This window comes from Pseudophryne corroboree, unplaced genomic scaffold (assembly GCF_028390025.1).
Source record: "Pseudophryne corroboree isolate aPseCor3 unplaced genomic scaffold, aPseCor3.hap2 scaffold_450, whole genome shotgun sequence".
In the NCBI taxonomy this organism is placed as follows: Eukaryota; Metazoa; Chordata; class Amphibia; order Anura; family Myobatrachidae; genus Pseudophryne; species Pseudophryne corroboree.
The window spans coordinates 223,369-244,987 of NW_026970072.1; the positions used below are offsets into that span (position 1 = coordinate 223,369).

The 21,619-nt window shown below is 45.7% G+C and overlaps 6 non-coding genes across 6 annotated transcripts; all 6 read right to left on the reverse strand.

Annotated features, from left to right (window-relative positions):
• Positions 1-273: 273 nt before the first annotated feature.
• Positions 274-436, reverse strand: LOC135026873 (U1 spliceosomal RNA). Its single transcript, XR_010223445.1, has one exon. It is a non-coding gene; the product is annotated as a U1 spliceosomal RNA (small nuclear RNA).
• Positions 437-588: 152 nt separating this feature from the next.
• On the reverse strand, positions 589-752 carry LOC135026861 (U1 spliceosomal RNA). Its single transcript, XR_010223433.1, has one exon. It is a non-coding gene; the product is annotated as a U1 spliceosomal RNA (small nuclear RNA).
• Positions 753-1,422: 670 nt separating this feature from the next.
• On the reverse strand, positions 1,423-1,585 carry LOC135026868 (U1 spliceosomal RNA). The gene has a single exon (XR_010223440.1). It is a non-coding gene; the product is annotated as a U1 spliceosomal RNA (small nuclear RNA).
• Positions 1,586-1,737: 152 nt separating this feature from the next.
• Positions 1,738-1,901, reverse strand: LOC135026866 (U1 spliceosomal RNA). The gene has a single exon (XR_010223438.1). It is a non-coding gene; the product is annotated as a U1 spliceosomal RNA (small nuclear RNA).
• Positions 1,902-2,573: 672 nt separating this feature from the next.
• Positions 2,574-2,736, reverse strand: LOC135026872 (U1 spliceosomal RNA). The gene has a single exon (XR_010223444.1). It is a non-coding gene; the product is annotated as a U1 spliceosomal RNA (small nuclear RNA).
• A 152-nt stretch (positions 2,737-2,888) lies between these two features.
• On the reverse strand, positions 2,889-3,052 carry LOC135026859 (U1 spliceosomal RNA). The gene has a single exon (XR_010223431.1). It is a non-coding gene; the product is annotated as a U1 spliceosomal RNA (small nuclear RNA).
• Positions 3,053-21,619: the final 18,567 nt, after the last annotated feature.

A 21,619-nucleotide genomic window follows, 5' to 3' on the forward strand; every position in this document is an offset into this window, starting at 1 on the left:
GCTCATGATGGCTATGCCCCAGCCCCTGAAGCATTCAAGCTGATTTCTTGCAGCAGCTGGGCACTGTAACAGCTCCAGAGCTGCTCTGTAAAGCATGTAAAAGGGTGTGGGCCCTGCAGCACTACCTGTAGTTTGCATTGTGCGTTGGAAGGCACAAAGTATACAGACAGGAGAGGTCAGAATAGTGCGCAAGGGCATAGAAGGGAGCGGCTCAAGAAAAGAGAAGTGGAAACAGACAGCAAACTAGGCTGGAGAGAGACCTGAGACAAAGAGATCTGAATTATACGAGAGCCGACCAGGGGAAACACAAATTATGCAGTCAAGTTTCCCACATTTGGGGAAATCACAGGGGCAGCACACACAGAGTGCAATGGGTGAGCCTTGCCCTGGGAGAAGCACCTACATGATCATAGTATCTCACCTGGCAGGTAAGTAGGAGTTGGGCTAGAGCTGGGGAGGGTCGCAGCTCGGGCACCCCCCTGTCAAGTGAAGGAGATCCAACTGAGGCAGCACAAGGGAACTCTCGAAAGAAGAACAAGGCTAGAGGAAGATCTGAGACAAAGAAATCTGACTTTTACCAGAGCTGACCAGAGGAAAGCACAAACACAGTCCCCCACTACCACAAATAATGCAGTCAAGTTTCCCACATTTGGGGAAATCACAGGGGTCAGCATACCCAGAATGCAATGAATGAACCTCAACCTGGGAGAACAATCTTCATGAGCATGGTATCTCCTATGCAAAATAAGTATGATTTGGGATAGAGCTGGGGAGGGCCGCTGCTCAGGCACATCTCTGTCAAGTAAAGGAGATTCAACTGAGGCAGCACAAGGGAACTCTCATCTGGGGACAACAACTGCAGGGAGAACACATATTTTCAGATGAACATGGGAGGGCAGAAGGCTGCCTAATACTGAAGCACCCCCAAACAATAAACCAAATGCAACAACTAGTGCAAGCATTCCTGGGGGAAGGCCTGCAGCAGATGGATTTGCATATGGTGATGTCATCCAAGCAGTGGGTCAAAGTTGGCTTCAACCCTCGTCTGCATATGAAAAGAAAAAAGGGATGTGCAGGGCATGGCGGCCTTTTGCGGCGCTTGGAGGACCCCTAATTCACATTAAACACCTCCACCCTCCTTCGGTGTGGGGCTCATGTTGGCTATGCCCCAGCCCCTGAAGCATTCAAGCTGATTTCTTGCAGCAGCTGGGCACTGTAACAGCTCCAGAGCTGCTCTGTAAAGCATGTAAAAGGGTGAGGGCCCTGCAGCACTACCTGTAGTTTGCATTGACGTTGGAAGGCACAAAGTAAGCAGACAGGAGAGGTCATAATAGTGCGCAAGGGCATAGAAGGGAGCGGCTCAAGAAAAGAGAAGTGGAAACAGACAGCAAACTAGGCTGGAGAGAGACCTGAGACAAAGAGATCTGAATTATACGAGAGCCGACCAGGGGAAACACAAATTATGCAGTCAAGTTTCCCACATTTGGGGAAATCGCAAGAGCAGCACACCCAGAGTGCAATGGGTGAGCCTTGCCCTGGGAGAAGCACCTTCATGATCATAGTATCTCACCTGGCAGGTAAGTAGGAGTTGGGCTAGAGCTGGGGAGGGTCACTGCTCGGGCACTTCCCTGTCAAGTGAAGGAGATCCAAGTGAGTCAGCACAAGGGAACTCTCGAAAGAAGAACAAGGCTAGAGGAAGATCTGAGACAAAGAAATCTGACTTTTACCAGAGCTGACCAGAGGAAAGCACAAACACAGTCCCCCACTACCACAAATAATGAAGTCGAGTTTCCCACATTTGGATAAATCACAGGGGTCAGCATACCCAAAATGCAATGAATGAACCTCACCCTGGGATAACAGTCTTCATTACCATGATATCTCCTATGCAAAATAAGTATGATTTGGGATAGGGCTGGGGAGGGCCGCTGCTCAGGCACATCTCTGTCAAGTAAAGGAGATTCAACTGAGGCAGCACAAGGGAACTCTCATCTGGGGACAACAACTGCAGGGAGAACACATATTTTCAGATGAACATGGGAGGGCAGAAGGCTGCCTAATACTGAAGCACCCCCAAACAACAAACCAAATGCAACAACTAGTACAAGCATTCCTGGGGGAAGGTCAGCAGAAGACGGATTTGCATACAGTGATGTCATCCAAGCAGTGGGCCAAAGTTGGCTGGAACCCTCATCTGCATATGAAAAGAGAAAAGGGGTATGCAGGGAATGGCGGCCTTTTGCGGCGCTTGGATGACCCTTAGTTCGCATTAAACACCCCCACCCTCCTTCGGTGTGGGGCTCATGTTGGCAATGCCCCAGCCCCTGAAGCATTCAAGCTGATTTCTTGCAGCAGCTTGGCACTGTAACAGCTCCAGAGCTGCTCTGTAATGCAAGTAAAAGTTTGTGGGCCCTGCAGCACTACCTGTAGTTTGCATTGTGCATTGGAAGGCACAAAGTAAGCAGACAGGAGAAGTCAGGATAGTGCACAAGGGTATAGAAGGGAGGGGCTCAAAAAAAGAAGAAGTGGAAACAGACTGCAAACTAGGCTGGAGAGAGACCTGAGACAAAGAGATCTGAATTATATAAAAGCCGACCAGTGGAAACACAAATTATGCAGTCAAGTTTCCCATATTTGGGGAAATCACAGGGGCAGCACACCCAGAGTGCAATGGGTGAGCCTTGCCCTGGGAGAAGCACCTTCATGATCATAGTATCTCACCTGGCAGGTAAGTAGGAGTTGGGCTAGAGCTGGGGAGGGTCGCTGCTTGGGCACCCCCCTGTCAAGTAAAGGAGATCCAACTGAGGCAGCACAAGGGAACTCTCGAAAGAAGAACAAGGCTAGAGGAAGATCTGAGATAAAGAAATCTGACTTTTACCAGAGCTGACCAGAGGAAAGCACAAACACAGTCCCCCACTACCACAAATAATGCAGTCAAGTTTCCCACATTTGGGGAAATGACAGGGGTCAGCATACCCAGAATGCAATGAATGAACCTCACCCTGGGAGAACGATCTTCATGACCATGGTATCTCCTATGCAAAATAAGTATGATTTGGGATAGGGCTGGGGAGGGCCGCTGCTCAGGCACATCTCTGTCAAGTAAAGAAGATTCAACTGAGGCAGCACAAGGGAACTCTCATCTGGGGACAACAACTGCAGGGAGAACACATATTTTCAGATGATCATGGGAGGGCAGAAGGCTGCCTAATACTGAAGCACCCCCAAACAACAAACCAAATGCAACAACTAGTGCAAGCATTCCTGGGGGAAGGCCTGCAGCAGATGGATTTGCATATGGTGATGTCATCCAAGCAGTTGGTCAAATTTGGCTTCAACCCTCGTCTGCATATGAAAAGAGAAAAGGGGCGTGCAGGGCATGGCGGCCTTTTGCGGCGCTTGGATGACCCCTAGTTCGCATTAAACACCTCCACCCTCCTTCGGTGTGGGGCTCATGTTGGCTATGCCCCAGCCCCTGAAGCATTCAAGCTGATTTCTTGCAGAAGCTGGGCACTGTAACAGCTCCAGAGCTGCTCTGTATGGCAAGTAAAAGGGTGTGGGCCCTGCAGCACTACCTGTAGTTCGCATTGTGCGTTGGAAGGCACAAAGTAAGCAGATGGGAGAAGTCAGGATAGTGCGCAAGGGCATAGAAGGGAGCGGCTCAAGAAAAGAGAAGTGGAAACAGACAGCAAACTAGGCTGGAGAGCTCTTCTGTCTATATTTTGCAATCCTGCTCTTGTCCTCTCCAGCTGCTCCATGTAGATTTGACGTCTGGAAAGGTGCATAACCCACTGACAAGCAGGCACACTCCAGCATGAGTTTTCTCTCTCACTAGCTGGATGATACACAATCATTTGCATGTGCTCCACCTCCGACACACCACCCACCCAACCACCCAGTGACCAGAGCCACCCACAAGCCAACTGGCTCCTTGATTTAATTTGCACAGTGTAGTCATCCAGGCAGCATGTCCTTCTCAATGGAAGGATCTCTGGTTCCATGGAATCTTCCACATTGGAATGCTGCGGAATAAAAAGGATTTAAATATTCAGCTTGCTAGCATTCAATGTACCTGCGGCTTGGCTTTAGCACATGGGTCTTCATCCTGTGGCCCTCCAGCTGCTGTGAAACTACACATCCCAGCATGCCCTGCCACAGTTTTGCTATTAAGGTATGCTAAAACTGAGGCAGGGCATGCTGGGATGTGTAGTTCCACAGCAGCTGGAGGGTCGCAGGTTGAAGACCCATGTTCTAGCATGCCTGTTCTATGATGCATGTACCGTGGTGTCACAATCAGCTTGGAATGGGGTGTCTAGCAGGCATTTGCTGACAGCCACTTGAGGGAGACACACATCAGGAGATGCAGCATATCGGAGGTCTTCGATGCCTTTCCAGCAAATGCACACCACCTGCTGCTGGTCTGGACACAAAACAATGCCCACAATCGAAGTCCCAAAATGCCCAACTACAGGATTCATGTAAGTAGTGAATTTAGGAATGAATTTAGAAGTAGGAAATGAAGTTAGTTCACAAGTACATTCAAATTCAGATCTAAAGTCTAGGTAGGCCTCACGTCCTGGCAGCCCCCAGCACTTATAAATGCCTTGATTAGATGTAGAGAATTAAATGTAGATAAAAAGTAGACACAAAATAAGACTCCACAGAGCAGTTATCAGGTGTCTTTATCAATTGTTGCATTTAAAAAATCAAGCAATTAGGGAACACAATGTTGCAACAATGTAACCCTATTTGCAAAATAGTACTAAATAAGTTTGTCGATGTAAGACATTTGCAAAGGCGCATCCAAAACACGCTGGAAAATGCAACTGAATCTGTTTTTGGAGGCTAGAATAGGAAATGTGCATCGGTCCTACAAGTACTGAAAGCTCTTCTACCATCTCCCTTTTCTGAAAAGCCATTTAATATATGGTTCCCAGATAGGGGACATATCAGATATTGCCTTTCAAAAGCAGCAAATATCATACCACTTCTATTGCCATCAAAGATAAACATTGATTGTTTTCAGATATTGGATTGAAAAAGCAGTCTTTATTGACATAAAGAAGCAAAAAAACATACATAAACATTACACACATAAGTACTGTGTTGCAGCACAGATAAAACACAATACAAATGCTGTCGGTATAGTACAGTTCAAGAACTACAGCACAGGCCAGCCTACACTATAAATCATGAACTGCACTATACATTTAAACAATACAATAATACAACAGTTAATAAGGCTATGGGTGTGGAGTGTAAGAGGGTGAGGGAATCACAAGCCCGAAGCTTTATTGAAAGACAGACACATATAAAGGGAGGATTAATAAATACAAAGATATCCTTTACTATAGAATGTAGTCCAATCCGGTCTTTCAACTCTTCCACAACTTAAAAACGGATAGTGTTCCCAAGCCTTCCATCCTGGAATATCTTCAGTCTCTCGCCAATGAAGAAAACAATCCCTCCAGCAGACTCTTCAACCACGATACAAGATCACAGCCAAAAGGGCGAGAAGCAACTACACTTGCGTTTAACCAAAACAGCTAAAACTTAGTGGAGGAAAGTGCAGTGCACCAAAACATAAGCTGACACAATCATGGAGAATGCGCCAGCATATATGCTCTTCTATCTATATTTTGCAAACCTGCTCTTGTCCCCTCCAGCTGCTCCATGTAGATTTGACGTCTGGCAAGGTGCATAACCCACTGACAAGCAGGCACACTCCTGCATGAGTTTTCACTCTCACTAGCTGGATGATACACATTCATTTGCATGTGCTCCACCTCCGACACACCGCCCACCCAACCACCCAGTCACCAGAGCCACCCACAAGCCAACTGGCTCCGTAACTTAATTTGCACAGTGCAGTCATCCAGGCAGCATGTCCTTCTCAATGGAATAATCTCTGGTTCCATGGAATCTTCCGCATTGGAATGCTGCGGAACAAAAAGGATTTAAACATTCAGCTTGCTAGCATTCAATGTACCTGCGGCTTGGCTCTAGCACATGGGTCTTCATCCTGTGGCCCTCCAGCTGCTGTGAAACTACACATCCCAGCATGCCCTGCCACAGTTTTGCTATTAAGGTATGCTAAAACTGAGGCAGGGCATGCTGGGATGTGTAGTTCCACAGCAGCTGGAGGGTCGCAGGTTGAAGACCCATGTTCTAGCATGCCTGTTCTATGATGCATGTTCCGTGAAGTCACAATCAGCTTGGAATGGGGTATCTAGCAGGCATTTGCTGACAGCCACTTGAGGTAGACACACATCAGGAGATGCAGCATATCGGAGGTCTTCGATGCCTTTCCAGCAAATGCACACCACCTGCTGCTGGTCTGGACACAAAACAATGCCCACAATCGAAGTCCCAAAATGCCCAACTACAGGATTCATGTAAGTAGTGAATTTAGGAATGAATTTAGAAGTAGGAAATTAAGTTAGTTCACAAGTACATTCAAATTCAGATCTAAAGTCTAGGTAGGCCTCACGTCCTGGCAGCCCCCAGCATTTAAAAATGCCTTGATTAGAGGTAGGGAATTAAATGTAGATAAGAAGTAGACGCAAAATAAGACTCCACAGAGCAGTTATCAGGTGTCTTTATCAATTGTTGCATTTAAAAAATCAAGCAATTAGGGAACACAATGTTGCAACAATGTAACCCTATTTGCAAAATAGTACTAAATAAGTTTGTCGATGTAAGACATTTGCAAAGGCGCATTTAAAACACACTGGAAAATGCAACTGAATCTGTTTTTGGAGGCTAGAATAGGAAATGTGCATCGGTCCAACGAGTACTGAAAGCTCTTCTACCATCTTCCTTTTCTGAAAAGCCATTTAATATATGGTTCCCAGATAGGGGACATATCAGATATTGCCTTTCAAAAGCAGCAAATATCATACCACTTCTATTGCCATCAAAGATAAACATTGATTGTTTTCAGATATTGGATTGAAAAAGCAGTCTTTATTGACATAAAGAAGCAAAAAAACATACATAAACATTACACACATAAGTACTGTGTTGCAGCACAGCCAAAACACAATACAAATGCTGTCGGTATAGTACAGTTCAAGAACTACAGCACAGGCCAGCCTACACCAGTGTTGCCAACTCTGAAATGGAAAACAAGCAACCGATGACTGAAAAATAAGCCCAAAACAAGCCCAAACCAATCCTAAAAAGCCCCAAAAAAAGCCCAACTCAAGGTTGTTGTTTTTTTATATATATATATATATATATATATAAACAGACATTATTGTTTGTCTTATTAAAATACATATAATTATTTATATAATCTGCCTTTAAGGTCTTTACAATGATATTTATCAGCACAAAACTGGCTTTTAAAGAATACTGGAATTTTTATAAATATTATAGTTAGAGTTGTGAATTTAAGATACTATGCTTTCATGTTTCCTCTAAAGAAAAATCTCAAGTGAAAATTGCCAACTGTATATACTGTATCTGTGGTCATTTGTATTCACTGTGAAATATTTATTCTATGGAAAGATAAAACAAATAATCTTACAACATCCAACTTTGTACTTCTATTAAATAAATTAAGAGGCCAAATCAAGGTAACAAAACAAAAGATTATTAAGACAATTCAAAATAATAAATGCATATATAAATATTAAATAGTAACTCAATTCAATAAATAACAAAGGAATTACTGAGAGGTAAAGTGCATTGCAGATGGCACACTGTGAGGTAAAGTGCATGGTACACTGTGTGAAGTAAAGTGCATTGCAGATGGCATACTATGTGAGGTAAAGTGCATGGCACACTGTGTGAAGTATAGTGTATTGCAGATAGCACACTGGGGGTCATTCCGAGTTGTTCGCTCGTTGCCGATTTTTGCAACGGAACGATTAAGGCAAAAATGCGCATGCGTATGGTACGCAGTGCGCATGCACTAAGTAATTTAGAACAAAACTTAGTAGATTTACTCACGTCCGAACGAAGAATTTTCATCATTGAAGTGATCGGAGTGTGATTGACAGGAAGTGGGTGTTTCTGGGCGGAAATTTACCGTTTTCTGGGAGTGTGCAGGATAAAACGCAGGAGTGTCTGGAGAAACGGGGGAGTGGCTGTCCGAACGCAGGGCGTGTTTGTGACTTCAAACCAGGAACGAAACGGGCTGAGCTGATCGCAGTGTAGGAGTAAGTCTCGAGCTACTCAGAAACTGAAAATAATTATTTATTCGCAATTCTGCTAATCTTTCGTTCGCAATTCTGCTAAGCGAAGATACACTCCCAGAGGGCGGCGGTCTAGCGTGTGCAATGCTGCTAAAAGCAGCTAGCGAGCGAACTCGGAATGACCCCCACTGTGTGAGGTAAAGTGCATGGCACACTGTGTGAAGTAAAGTGCATTGCAGATGGCATACTGCGAGGTAAAGTACATAGCACACTGAATTACAAAGGTTTTATGTAAAATGGATATAAGCAAATTCATCTGAGCTGTCTCCATCGTCTATAGAAGCTTCCATGTTATATATTCCTGAGTTGAAGCGCTGAAGCATATTGGTAGTTGGTTTAAAAATCCTTGCAACAAATACCCAAGCGTCTTAAACCATATCTGACATAAAGAATACCACATAAAGTGGTCCTAAATTGCTTCACTGTTGTGTGTCTGGTCAGTGTCTTTGTTGTTGTCATTGTTAAAAACAAATTAGCCCTACTGAATACACACAACCGGCAGTTGGCAACAATAGACATAATGAATGACTCATCATTTCTTTAAGACTCTATTCATCCACAACGTCTCACCTACAGTATGTCTGTGTGAGGATCTGTGTTATATGGATGAATGACTAATTATCTCTGGAAGTCGGTATCAGTGATACCTAAAAACAAAAGAAGCCCAAAAACAAGCAGCAAAAAAAATTATAAGCCCAAAAACAAGCAACAAGCAACCACCCCAAAAAATAAGCAACCAGAAGAAAAAACAAGCCCAATTCCGCTTGTTATAAACTGAATTGGCAACTATGGCCTACACTATAAATCATGAACTGCACTATACATTTAAACTATACAATAATACAACAGTTAATAAGGCTATGTGTGTGGAGTGTAAGAGGGTGAGGGAATCACAAGACCGAAGCTTTATTGTAACACAGACACATATAAGGGGAGGGGCAATAAATAGAAAGGTATCCTTTACTATAGAATGTAGTCCAATCCGACCTCTGTGCTCTTCCACAACTGAAAAACGGATAGTGTTCCCAAGCCTTCCATCCTGGAATATCTTTGGTCTTTCGCCAATGAAGAAAACAATCCCTCCCTCCAGCAGACCCTTCAACCACGATACAAGATCACAGCCAAAAGGCAGAGAAGCAACTACACTTGAGCTTAACAAAAATGGCTAAAACTTAGTGGAGGAAAGTGCAGTGCACCAAAACATAAGCTGTCACAATCATGGAGAATGTGCCAGCATATATGCTCTTCTATCTATATTTTGCAAACCTGCTCTTGTCCCCTCCAGCTGCTCTATGTAGATTTGACGTCTGGCAAGGTGCATAACCCACTGACAAGCAGGCACACTCCTGCATGAGTTTTCTCTCTCACTAGCTGGATGATACACAATCATTTGCATGTGCTCCACCTCCGACACACCACCCACCCAACCACCCAGTCACCAGAGCCACCCACAAACCAACTGGCTCCGTGATTTAATTTGCACAGTGTAGTCATCCAGGCAGCATGTCCTTCTCAATGGAAGGATCTCTGGTTCCATGGAATCTTCCACATTGGAATGCTGCGGAACAAAAAGGATTTAAATATTCAGCTTGCTAGCATTCAATGTACCTGCGGCTTGGCTCTAGCACATGGGTCTTCATCCTGTGGCCCTCCAGCTGCTGTGAAACTACACATCCCAGCATGCCCTGCCACAGTTTTGCTATTAAGGTATGCTAAAACTGAGGCAGGGCATGCTGGGATGTGTAGTTCCACAGCAGCTGGAGGGTCGCAGGTTGAAGACCCATGTTCTAGCATGCCTGTTCTATGATGCATGTACCGTGATGTCACAATCAGCTTGGAATGGGGTGTCTAGCAGGCATTTGCTGACAGACACTTGAGGGAGACACACATCAGGAGATGCAGCATATCGGAGGTCTTCGATGCCTTTCCAGCAAATGCACACCACCTGCTGCTGGTCTGGACACAAAACAATGCCCACAATCGAAGTCCCAAAATGCCCAACTACAGGATTCATGTAAGTAGTGAATTTAGGAATGAATTTAGAAGTAGGAAATTAAGTTAGTTCACAAGTACATTCAAATTCAGATCTAAAGTCTAGGTAGGCCTCACGTCCTGGCAGCCCCCAGCATTTAAAAATGCCTTGATTAGAGGTAGAGAATTAAATGTAGATAAGAAGTAGACACAAAATAAGACTCCACAGAGCAGTTATCAGGTGTCTTTATCAATTGTTGCATTTAAAAAATCAAGCAATTAGGGAACACAATGTTGCAACAATGTAACCCTATTTGCAAAATAGTACTAAATAAGTTTGTCGATGTAAGACATTTGCAAAGGCGCATCCAAAACACGCTGGAAAATGCAACTGAATCTGTTTTTGGAGGCTAGAATAGGAAATGAGCATCGGTCCTACAAGTACAGAAAGCTCTTCTCCCATCTCCCTTTTCTGAAAAGCCATTTAATATATGGTTCCCAGATAGGGGACATATCAGATATTGCCTTTCAAAAGCAGCAAATATCATACCACTTCTATTGCCATCAAAGATAAACATTAATTGTTTTCAGATATTGGATTGAAAAAGCAGTCTTTATTGACATAAAGAAGCAAAAAAACATACATAAACATTACACACATAAGTACCGTGTTGCAGCACAGCCAAAACACAATACAAATGCTGTCGGTATAGTACAGTTCAAGAACTACAGCACAGGCCAGCCTACACTATAAATCATGAACTGCACTATACATTTAAACAATACAATAATACAACAGTTAATAAGGCTATGGGTGTGGAGTGTAAGAGGGTGAGGGAATCACAAGCCCAAAGCTTTATTGAAAGACAGACACATATAAAGGGAGGATTAATAAATACAAAGATATCCTTTACTATAGAATGTAGTCCAATCCGGTCTTTCAACTCTTCCACAACTGAAAAACGGATAGTGTTCCCAAGCCTTCCATCCTGGAATATCTTCAGTCTCTCGCCAATGAAGAAAACAATCCCTCCAGCAGACTCTTCAACCACGATACAAGATCACAGCCAAAAGGGCGAGAAGCCACTACACTTGCGTTTAACCAAAATGGCTAAAACTTAGTGAAGGAAAGTGCAGTGCACCAAAACATAAGCTGACACAATCATGGAGAATGCGCCAGCATATATGCTCTTCTATCTATATTTTGCAAACCTGCTCTTGTCCCCTCCAGCTGCTCCATGTAGATTTGACGCCTGGCAAGGTGCATAACCCACTGACAAGCAGGCACACTCCTGCATGAGTTTTCACTCTCACTAGCTGGATGATACACATACATTTGCATGTGCTTCACCTCCGACACACCGCCCACCCAACCACCCAGTCACCAGAGCCACCCACAAGCCAACTGGCTCCGTGATTTAATTTGCACAGTGCAGTCATCCAGGCAGCATGTCCTTCTCAATGGAATAATCTCTGGTTCCATGGAATCTTCCGCATTGGAATGCTGCGGAACAAAAATGATTTAAACATTCAGCTTGCTAGCATTCAATGTAGCTGCGGCTTGGCTCTAGCACATGGGTCTTCATCCTGTGGCCCTCCAGCTGCTGTGAAACTACACATCCCAGCATGCCCTGCCACAGTTTTGCTATTAAGGTATGCTAAAACTGAGGCAGGGCGTGCTGGTATATGTAGTTCCACAGCAGCTGGAGGGTCGCAGGTTGAAGACCCATATTCTAGCATGCCTGTTCTATGATGCATGTTCCGTGATGTCACAATCAGCTTGGAATGGGGTGTCTAGCATGCATTTGCTGACAGCCACTTGAGGGAGACACACATCAGGAGATGCAGCATATCGGAGGTCTTCGATGCCTTTCCAGCAAATGCACACCACCAGCTGCTGGTCTGGACACAAAACAATGCCCACAATTGAAGGCTCAAAATGCCCAACTACAGGATTAATGTAAGTAGTGAATTTAGGAATGAATTTAGAAGTAGGAAATTAAGTTAGTTCACAAGTACATTCAAATTCAGATCTAAAGTCTAGGTAGGCCTCACGTCCTGGCAGCCCCCAGCATTTAAAAATGCCTTGATTAGAGGTAGGGAATTAAATGTAGATAAGAAGTAGACACAAAATAAGACTCCACAGAGCAATTATCAGGTGTCTTTATCAATTGTTGCATTTAAAAAAATCAAGCAATTAGGGAACACAATGTTGCGACAATGTAACCCTATTTGCAAAATAGTACTAAATAAGTTTGTCGATGTAAGACATTTGCAAAGGCGCAAACAAAACACGCTGGAAAATGCAACTGAATCTGTTTTTGGAGGTTAGAATAGATGCAGGATCAAGTAGCTCAATGGGTAGGGTATTTGATTAGAATTCAACAGGTTATAGGTTTGAATCCTGGGTATGATAGTTTGAGGTGTTATTTAATAAAGTATGTTTATATATTAGTCACACATGGCTTACTTGTACAAATGGCATGTCACCAGTTAGTGCTGACTGCTGATATGCCATTTGCACAAACACGCCATGTGTGACTGTATATGCATTTAAGGAGGGCACCCCGGCAATACCACAAACCATTGAGTGTCAAGTATACTAGATATATCTTCATATCTCATGTGCTTTCTCTGAGACCAATCTTGTTATGCCCCTTCCCCACAAGGCATGCGCCTTTTGTCCATATTGCAAAAATGGGGAGGGGGGGGGGGGCATATAATTATCTGTCACAGGGCACCAAAAAGTCTAGTTATGGCTCTGGTATGCATTATGTAATCTGGCAGACCATATCTCCAACACTGGCTGGTTGGAATAGAAATCCGGTTATCTATGTGAGCAAATGACCATCAACGATTTACTCTCAAACACTAGAAAATGGACAAAAATGGTCCCCTAAACAAATTGGTTAAATTTTGGGTTTAACCAATTTGTGTAATGACCATTTTTGACCACTTTTCTAGTGTTTGGGAGCAAATGGTTAATTGACATTTGCTCCTATACATTACCAGATTTTCATTCCATCCATCCAGACTGGATAGATAGCCTGACAGATAATTGTGTAGTGTACGCCCAGGATAACTGTCAGTTGTGCTTTCTTTTATGACGGCACATAAATGGGTGGGCAGATCCAGAGCAAGCACTGCCCACTCATGCATAGTTGTCAACTGATGTGAAGTTCCAGGGGGCAATCTCAGTTATAAAGAAAAGTATCTGGAAATTGTCCCTAGTTTAAAAAAAAATTAAAAAAAAATTGATCAACTCCATTTATTTAGTATGATATCCCAGGTGATAGGATGCCAGCAGTCAGAACAACATACTTTATTAAATAACACATCTCAAACTACCATACCCAGGATTCAAACCTATAACCTGTTGAATTCTAATCAAACCCCCTACCTATTGAGCTATTTGATCCTGCGTAAAAATTGTGAACATTATATAAAGCTATTGGCACTTTGAAAAAAAAAGTATCAGCATTACAACGCAGCAGATCCATGCAGTTTGCAGCCACACACTACATGTATCTGCTCAGCCACAATGCTGATTATTTCTTCACAAAGTACAAGGTGAGCTCCAAACAGAATTCTCTAGCTTAGAATTATGCCAAACCTAGAAGTCGGGCCCCCCACCCTGGGATCCCCCAGAGGGAGGCCTGCACCGTCATGCGGCAGGCTTGTCTGTTTTGGAAGCAGGCTGATGGGCAGCCCAGGCTTGCTTCAGTCTGGGCTTGGCAGGTCTGGAAGCATGAGCTTGCTTTGGGTATGCCTGACCTTGGGTACGCTTTACCTTGAGGATGAAAGGGCCAAGGGAAAGTACTTTTAGCCTTCTGCGTGGTAGGAGTCATACTAGGTAGGCAAGCTGTTTTAGCAGTAGCCAGATCAGCTACAATCTTATTGAGGTCTTCTCCAAAGAGAGTGTCTCCCTTGAAAGGAAGCACCTCCAGGGTTTTCTTGGAATCCATATCCACCGACCAGGATCTCAACCAGCTGTATAAAGTATTACCTTGGAACTGGCTCTCCACTCCCCATTATCTGGTTATCATGGCTTCCTCCGCCAGTGTCCAGACTCGCTTGCTGAAGCTCGGCCACTTCTTCCTAGCAGCAGGCTCCTGGATCACTGGGCAGCAGAGGTGCTTGGGAGCCGGAAGGGGGCGGAGCAATCAGGCAGGCAGTTGCAGTGCTGCCCAGCTATCTGTGGTGTGAGAAGAAGCAGGGGCACCCCACCGCTGGCAGTGCTGCAGCTAGCGGTGGTGGCAGCGGCGAGGCTGCTGGGCTGGGTCTTGAAAAAGGTGGAAAGAAGGGTGTTACGGCATGGAATGTACAAACTGCGAGACCCTGCTGGTAGCGCCTTTGTCTATTTAGTAGGAAGGGCACGTAACAGCCGGAGGGCAATGGAGGAAGCCCCTTTAGGGCTGGAGCCCGGCGGCAACTGACTCCGTTGTCTCTGGCAGTTCCGCCCCTGGACTAGAGGAATGGTCAAGAACATGGCAACATTTAATGCCAAAAAATGCAAAATCATACACGTCTCAAAAATACAAAGGCTAACTATAATATTAAGGGCATTATAATGGCAAGAGGAAAGCTTTCTAAGTATTACTATTTCAGGTGAGCAATGTAACAAAGCAATAGGAAAGGCAAGTCAGATGCTTGTTTGCATAGGTAAAGAACCAGTAGCAGAAAAAAGTAATACAGGTTGAGTATCCCATATCCAAATATTCCGAAATACGGAATATTCCGAAATACGGACTTTTTTGAGTGAGACTGAGATAGTGAAACCTTTGTTTTTTGATGGCTCAGTGTACACAAACTTTGTTTAATACTCAAAAAGTTATTAAAAATATTGTATTAAATGAACTTCAGACTGTGTGTATAAGGTGTATATGACACAAATGAATTCTGTGAATGTACACACACTTTGTTTAATGCACAAAGTTATAAAAAATATTGGCTAAAATGACCTTCAGGCTGTGTGTATATGGTATATATGAAACATAAATGCATTCTGTGCTTAGATTTAGGTCCCATCACCATAATATCTCGTTATGGTATGCAATTATTCCAAAATACAGAAAAATCCGATATCCAAAATTCCTCTGGTCCCAAGCATTTTGGATAAGGGATACTCAACCTGTAATGCCACTGTATAGGTCCTTGGTACAGCCACATTTAGAATCCTGTGTTCAGTTCCAGAAGCCATATCTCAAGCGCCTTGAGTCCTGTTGGAGAAAGAGCACTATATAAATAAATAGTATCAAAATTTGTTTCACGGCACCCCTAGGCCAAAGTTTTTTTTATTGAGAAATTCAGAAAAAAATATAAAATTAAGTAAATTGTGTTTATAGCATGTCATCCTCAGGTTCTGTCATGTTGTGAGGGAATGGTTTTGCCAATTTAATAAAGTATAAATAATTTTAATTGGTCCTGGACCACCAAACTATGCTACCAGTGCAAGAACCCCAGTTTGGAAACTACTGCCATAAAATAAACCTTTTTTGTTTTTTTTTAAACTACATGTAATACACCTTAGATCTCAGTTCCTAAAAGGTTTTAAACCCTTGCATACAGTAAACTACACATATTTAAAAATCCTACACCGGGCACAAGTGCTCACGGGCCAATTTCATGGCAGTCTCGGATAGGAGGGCATTGTGGATTCACCAAGGGAATGCTGATGCTGACTCCAAGAAGCCTCTTCAAGATCGCAGGAGCAGAGTCCTCTGCTTCTGCCAAATCCACTGCATGACGCTGGGGCTCTCTTGCAGGAGCCCACACCAGTGGGGGGCACCAGGGGCGGAACTACTGGCAGGGCAGGCAGTGCATTGCACTGGGGCCCCGCCGCACTCAAGGGCCCACAGCCGCCGGCATTACAATGAGTCACAATGACTCATTGTATCATGCCGCAGCCGCACACCAGCGCTCCCGTCGGGTCTGCGTCCTGCGACTCCCGCCGCCCGCCCGCCCGTCGTAACGAACAGATCAGGCCAGGGCACTACGGGCAGCAGCCGCAGCACCAGACACGCTGCCGCCTCTGTAACACACGAAGAGGGAGGAGGGTCGCTTGGAGATGAGAGGAGCAGCGGCACGGGGGGGAGGAGGAGGAGGAGGGAGGTGAAGGAAGGAGCCGCAGCAGCGCTTTGTTACTGGTGGAGGCGCTGCTGCTGCCCCTCTGCTTCACTATAGGCTGTCTTCCGAGAACAGCCTATAGTGAAGCAGAGGGGCAGCAGCGCCTCCACCAATAACACAGCGCTGCTGCGGCTCCCTCCTCCACCTCCCTCCTCCTCCTTCTCTACTGCCCGGGAATCGTCAAGCTGCACGAGGAGCCTGAGCCAGCGGAGAGGGTAAGTATAATTCTTCTTTCTTTCTTTCTTTCTTTCTTTCTTTCTTTCTTTCTTTCTTTCTTTCTTTCTTTCTTTCTTTCTTTCCTTCGTTGGGACTGCCTGCCGCTATGTGTAAAAAGGGGGAATCTGCCTGCCGCTATGTGTAAAAAGGGGGAATCTGCCTGCCGCTATGTGTAAAAAGGGGGAATCTGCCTGCCGCTATGTGTAAAAAGGGGGAATCTGCCTGCAGCTATGTGTAAAAGCGGGGAATCTGCCTGCAGCTATGTGTTAAAAGGGGGAATCTGCCTGCAGCTATGTGTAAAAAGGGGGACTGCCTGCCGCAATGTGTAAAAAGGGGGAATCTGCCTGCCGCTATGTGTAAAAAGGGGGAATCTGCCTGCAGCTATGTGTAAAAAGGGGGACTGCCTGCCGCAATGTGTAAAAAGGGGGAATCTGCCTGCCGCAATGTGTAAAAAGGGGGAAGCTGCTTGCCGCAATGTGTAAAAAGGGGGAATCTGCTTGCCGCAATGTGTAACAAGGGGGAATCTGCCTGCCGTAATGTGTAACAAGGGGGATGCTGTCTGCCGTAATGTGTAACAAGGGCACGCTGTCTTCCATAATGTGTAACAAGGGCAAGCTGTCTGCTGTAATGTGTAACAAGGGCAAGCTGTCTGCTGTAATGTGTAAAAAGTGTACGATGTCTGCCATTATGTGTAACAAGGGCAGGCTGACTGCTGTTATGTGAAAAAAGTGTACGCTGTCTGCCGCTATGTTTAACAAGGGCAGGCTGTCTGCCGTTATGTGTAAAAAGTGTACGCTGTCTGCCGCTATGTGTAACAAGGGCACGCTGTCTGCCATAATGTGTAACAAGGGCAAGCTGTCTGCTGTAATGTGTAACAAGGGCAAGCTGTCTGCTGTAATGTGTAAAAAGTGTACAATGTCTGCCGTAATGTGTAACAAGGGCAGGCTATCTGCCGTTATGTGAAAAAAATGTACGCTGTCTGCCGCTATGTGTAACAAGGGCACGTTGTCTGCCGTTGTGTAAAAAAGGGGGATGCTGTCTGCCGTAATGTGTAAAAAGGGGACGCTGTCTGCTGTAATGTGTAAAAAGAGGACGCTGTCTGCTGTAATGTGTAAAAAGAGGAATCTGTCCGCCGTAAGGTGTAAAAGGGTCTCTACCTGGTGTAGTGGTGCTACTGTGCGGCATAATTTGAATAATGGAGACTACTGTGCACCGTTTTATGAATTGGTATTATTTTGTGGCCACACCCCTTAACCACGAAGCCACGCCACTATGTTTTTTTGCGCGCGCCTACGGCGCGCACTGCCCCTGTTTTGCATGCAGGGGTGGGGCTCCAATGCCGTTTCTTGCACACACTGCTAAAATGTCTAGTTACGGCACTGTTGCTAGGTATCCACTTCCCTGAGCAGGCCCCCCTCACCAGATCCTCTCCAGGGGTGAGGGGGTGGACTTGGATGGGATGGGATGGGGGGGGGCCCAAGCCATTTTGTCGCACATGGGCCCATTGCTCGCTAGTTCCGCCACTGGGGGGCACGTCTAAAACTCTTCAGTCAGTTCTGGATTCATTCGGACCTGGACTTGTTGGTTTTACAAATAGTGTCCCAAGGGTACAAACTGGGGTTTCAAGAAGTTCCCCCTCACCGATTGTTCAAATCAGCCTTAGTCAGCAGGGAGAAGGTTTTTATTCAAGCCTCTTCGTGGTCCCGAAGCCGGACGGCTCAGTCAGACCAATCTTAAATCTGAAATCCCTTAATTTCTACCTAAAGAAATTCAATTTCAAGATGGAATCTCTCAGGGTAGTGATCTCCAGTCCGGGGGATAAAGGAGATTTCATGGTTTTGGTAGACATAAAGGATGCCTACTTACATGTTCCCATTTAGCCACTGCATCAAGCTACCTGAGGTTTGCAATTCAGGATTGTCATTACCAATTTCAGACGTTGCCGTTTGGTCTGTCCACGGCTCCGAGGATTTTCACCAGGGTGATGGCGGAAATGATGGTTCTCCTTCGCAAGCAAGGAGTCACAATTATCCCGTACTTGGATGATCTCCTGATAAAGGCGAGATCCAGGTACCAGTTGGTGCAAAACATCTACTCTCCCTGACAGTTCTTTAACAACATGGTTGGCTCCTAAACTTGCCAAAATCGCAGTTGGTCCTAATGACGCGGTTGTTGTTTTTGGGAGTGATACTGGATACAGAAGAGGTTTTCTTCTAGTGGAATGGCTCTGGAGATCCAGAGTCTGGTCAAACAAATTCTGAAACCAGCAAGAGTGTTAATCCATCAATGCATTCGGTTGCTGGGGAAGATGGTTGCGGCCTACGAGGCCATTCAGTTTGGCAGGCTCCATGCCAGAGTGTTCCAGTGGGACCTGTTGGACAAGTGGTCCGGATCCCACCTACACATGCACCGGAGGATAATCCTGTCTTCCAAGACCAGAATCTCACTCCATTGGTGGCTGCACAGTTCTCACCACCTAGAGGGGCGATGGTTTGGGATCCAGGACGGGATCCTAGGGACCACGGATGCAACCCTCCGAGGCTGGGGAGCAGTCACACAGGGGGAAAACATCCAAGGAAGATGGTCAAGTCAGGAAAGTTGTCTCCACATAAATGTTCTGGAGTTAAGGGCCATTTCATAACTGCAGACACAGTACGCACTGGGATGGGTGCCCAGCATCCTCTACGGACTAAGAGAAAAGGATTTACCAGTAGGTATTAAAATCCTATTTTCTCTAAAGTCCTAGAGGATGCTGGGGACTCCGTAAGGACCATGGGGATAGACGGGCTCCGCAGGAGACATGGGCACTTTAAGAAAGACTTTAGTTCTGGGTGTGCACTGGCTCCTCCCTCTATGCCCCTCCTCCAGACCTCAGTTTGATACTGTGCCCAGTGGAGACTGGGTGCTTTTCAGGAGCTCTCCTGAGCTTTCTGACAGAAAGTATTTTGTTAGGTTTTTAATTTTCAGGGAGCACTGCTGGCAACAGACTCCCTCATCGAGGGACAGAGGGGAGAGAAGCAGCCCTACTCTCTGAGTTGCAAGGTCCTGCTTCTTAGGCTACTGGACACCATTAGCTCCAGAGGGATTGGTACGCAGGATCTCACCCTCGCCGTCCGTCCCAGAGCCGCGCCTCCGTCCCCCTCGCAGAGCCGGAAGATAGAAGCCGGGTGAGTATGAGAAGAAAAGAAGACTTAAGAGGCGGCAGAAGACTTCATGATCTTCACTGAGGTAACGCACAGCACTGCAGCTGTGTGCCTTTGCTCCCATACACCTCACATACTCCGGTCACTGTAAGGGTGCAGGGCGCAGGGGGGGCGCCCTGGGCAGCAATATAAACCTTTTTCGCAAAAATATAACATATATACAGCTGGGCACTGTATATATGTATGAGCCCCCACCAATTTTACAGTTTAAGCGGGACAGAAGCCCGCCTCCGAGGGGGCGGGGCTTCTCCCTCAGCACTCACCAGCGCCATTTTTTCTCCACAGCACCGCTGAGAGGAAGCTCCCCGGACTCTACCCTGCTTATACCACGTTAGACAAGAGGGTTGAAAAGAGGGGGGGGGGGCACATAATTCGCAAATTACATACTGCAGCACTACTGGGCAAACATTAAGTTACTGTTTTATTCCTGGGTTATATAGCGCTGGGGTGTGTGCTGGCATACTCCCTCTCTGTCTCTCCAAAGGGCCTTGTGGGGAAACTGTCTTCAGAAAAAGCATTCCCTGTGTGTGTGGTGTGTCGGTACACGTGTGTCGACATGTCTGAGGAAGAAGGCTATATTAGAGAGGAGCGGGAGCAAATGAATGTGGTGTCTCCGCCGACAGCTGATTGGATGGATATGTGGAATGTTTTAAATGCTAGTGTAAACTCATTGCACAAAAGATTAGACAAGGCAGAAGCTTTGGGACAGTCAGGGTCTCAACCCATGCCTGATCCTATGTTGCAGGGACTGTCAGGGTCTCATAAGCGCCCACTATCCCAGTTTGTTGACACAGATACCGACACGGATTCTGACTCCAGTGTCGATTACGATGATGCAAAGTTACAGCCAAAATTGGCAAAATCCATTCGATTTATGATTATGGCAATAAAAGATGTTTTGCACATCACAGAGTAACCCCCTGTCGCTGACAAGAGGGTACATATGTACAAGGGAAAGAAGCCTGAGGTAACCTTTCCCCCCTCACGCGAGCTGAACGAGTTATGTGAAAAAGCTTGGAAATCTCCAGATAAAAGACTGCAGATTTCCAAAAGGATTCTTATGGCGTATCCTTTCCCATCAACGGATAGGTTACGATGGGAATCCTCCCCTAGGGTGGACAAAGCATTAACACGCTTATCCAAGAAGGTAGCCCTCCCGTCCCAGGATACGGCTACCCTCAAAGAGTGTGCTGACCGCAAACAGGAGATTACCCTGAAGTCCATTTATACACATTCAGGTACCTTACTCAGACCGGCAATTGCGTCGACCTGGGTGTGTAGTGCTGTAGCGGCATGGACAAATGCCTTATCTGAGGGGATGGATAGCCTAGACAAGGATACTATTTTATTGACCCTGGGGCATATAAGAGATGCTGTCCTATATATGTGTGTATGCAAACTACCGGTGGTGCTGCAGGGCCCACACCCTTTTACTTGTCTTGTAGAGCAGCTCTGAAGCTGTTACAGTGCCCAGCTGCTGCAAGAAATCAGCTTGAATGCTTCAGGGGCTTGGGCATGGCCAACATGAGCCCCACACCGAAGGAGGGTGGGGGTGTTTAATGCAAACTTGGGGTTATCCAAGCGCCGCAAAAGACCGCCATGCCCCGCATGCCACTTTTCTCTTTTCATATACAGATGAGGGTTCCAGCCAACTTTGGCCCACTGCTTGGATGACATCACCGAATGCAAATCCGTCTGCTGCAGACCTTCCCCCAGGAATGCTTGCAATAGTTGTTGCATATGGTTTAATGTCTGAGGGTGCTTCAGTATTAGGCAGCCTTCCGCCCTCCCATGTTCATCTGAAAAGATGTGGTCTCCCTGCAGTTGTTGTCCCCAGACGAGAGTTCCCTTGTGCTTCCTCAGTTAAATCTCCTTAACTTGACGAGGGTGTGCCCGAGCAGC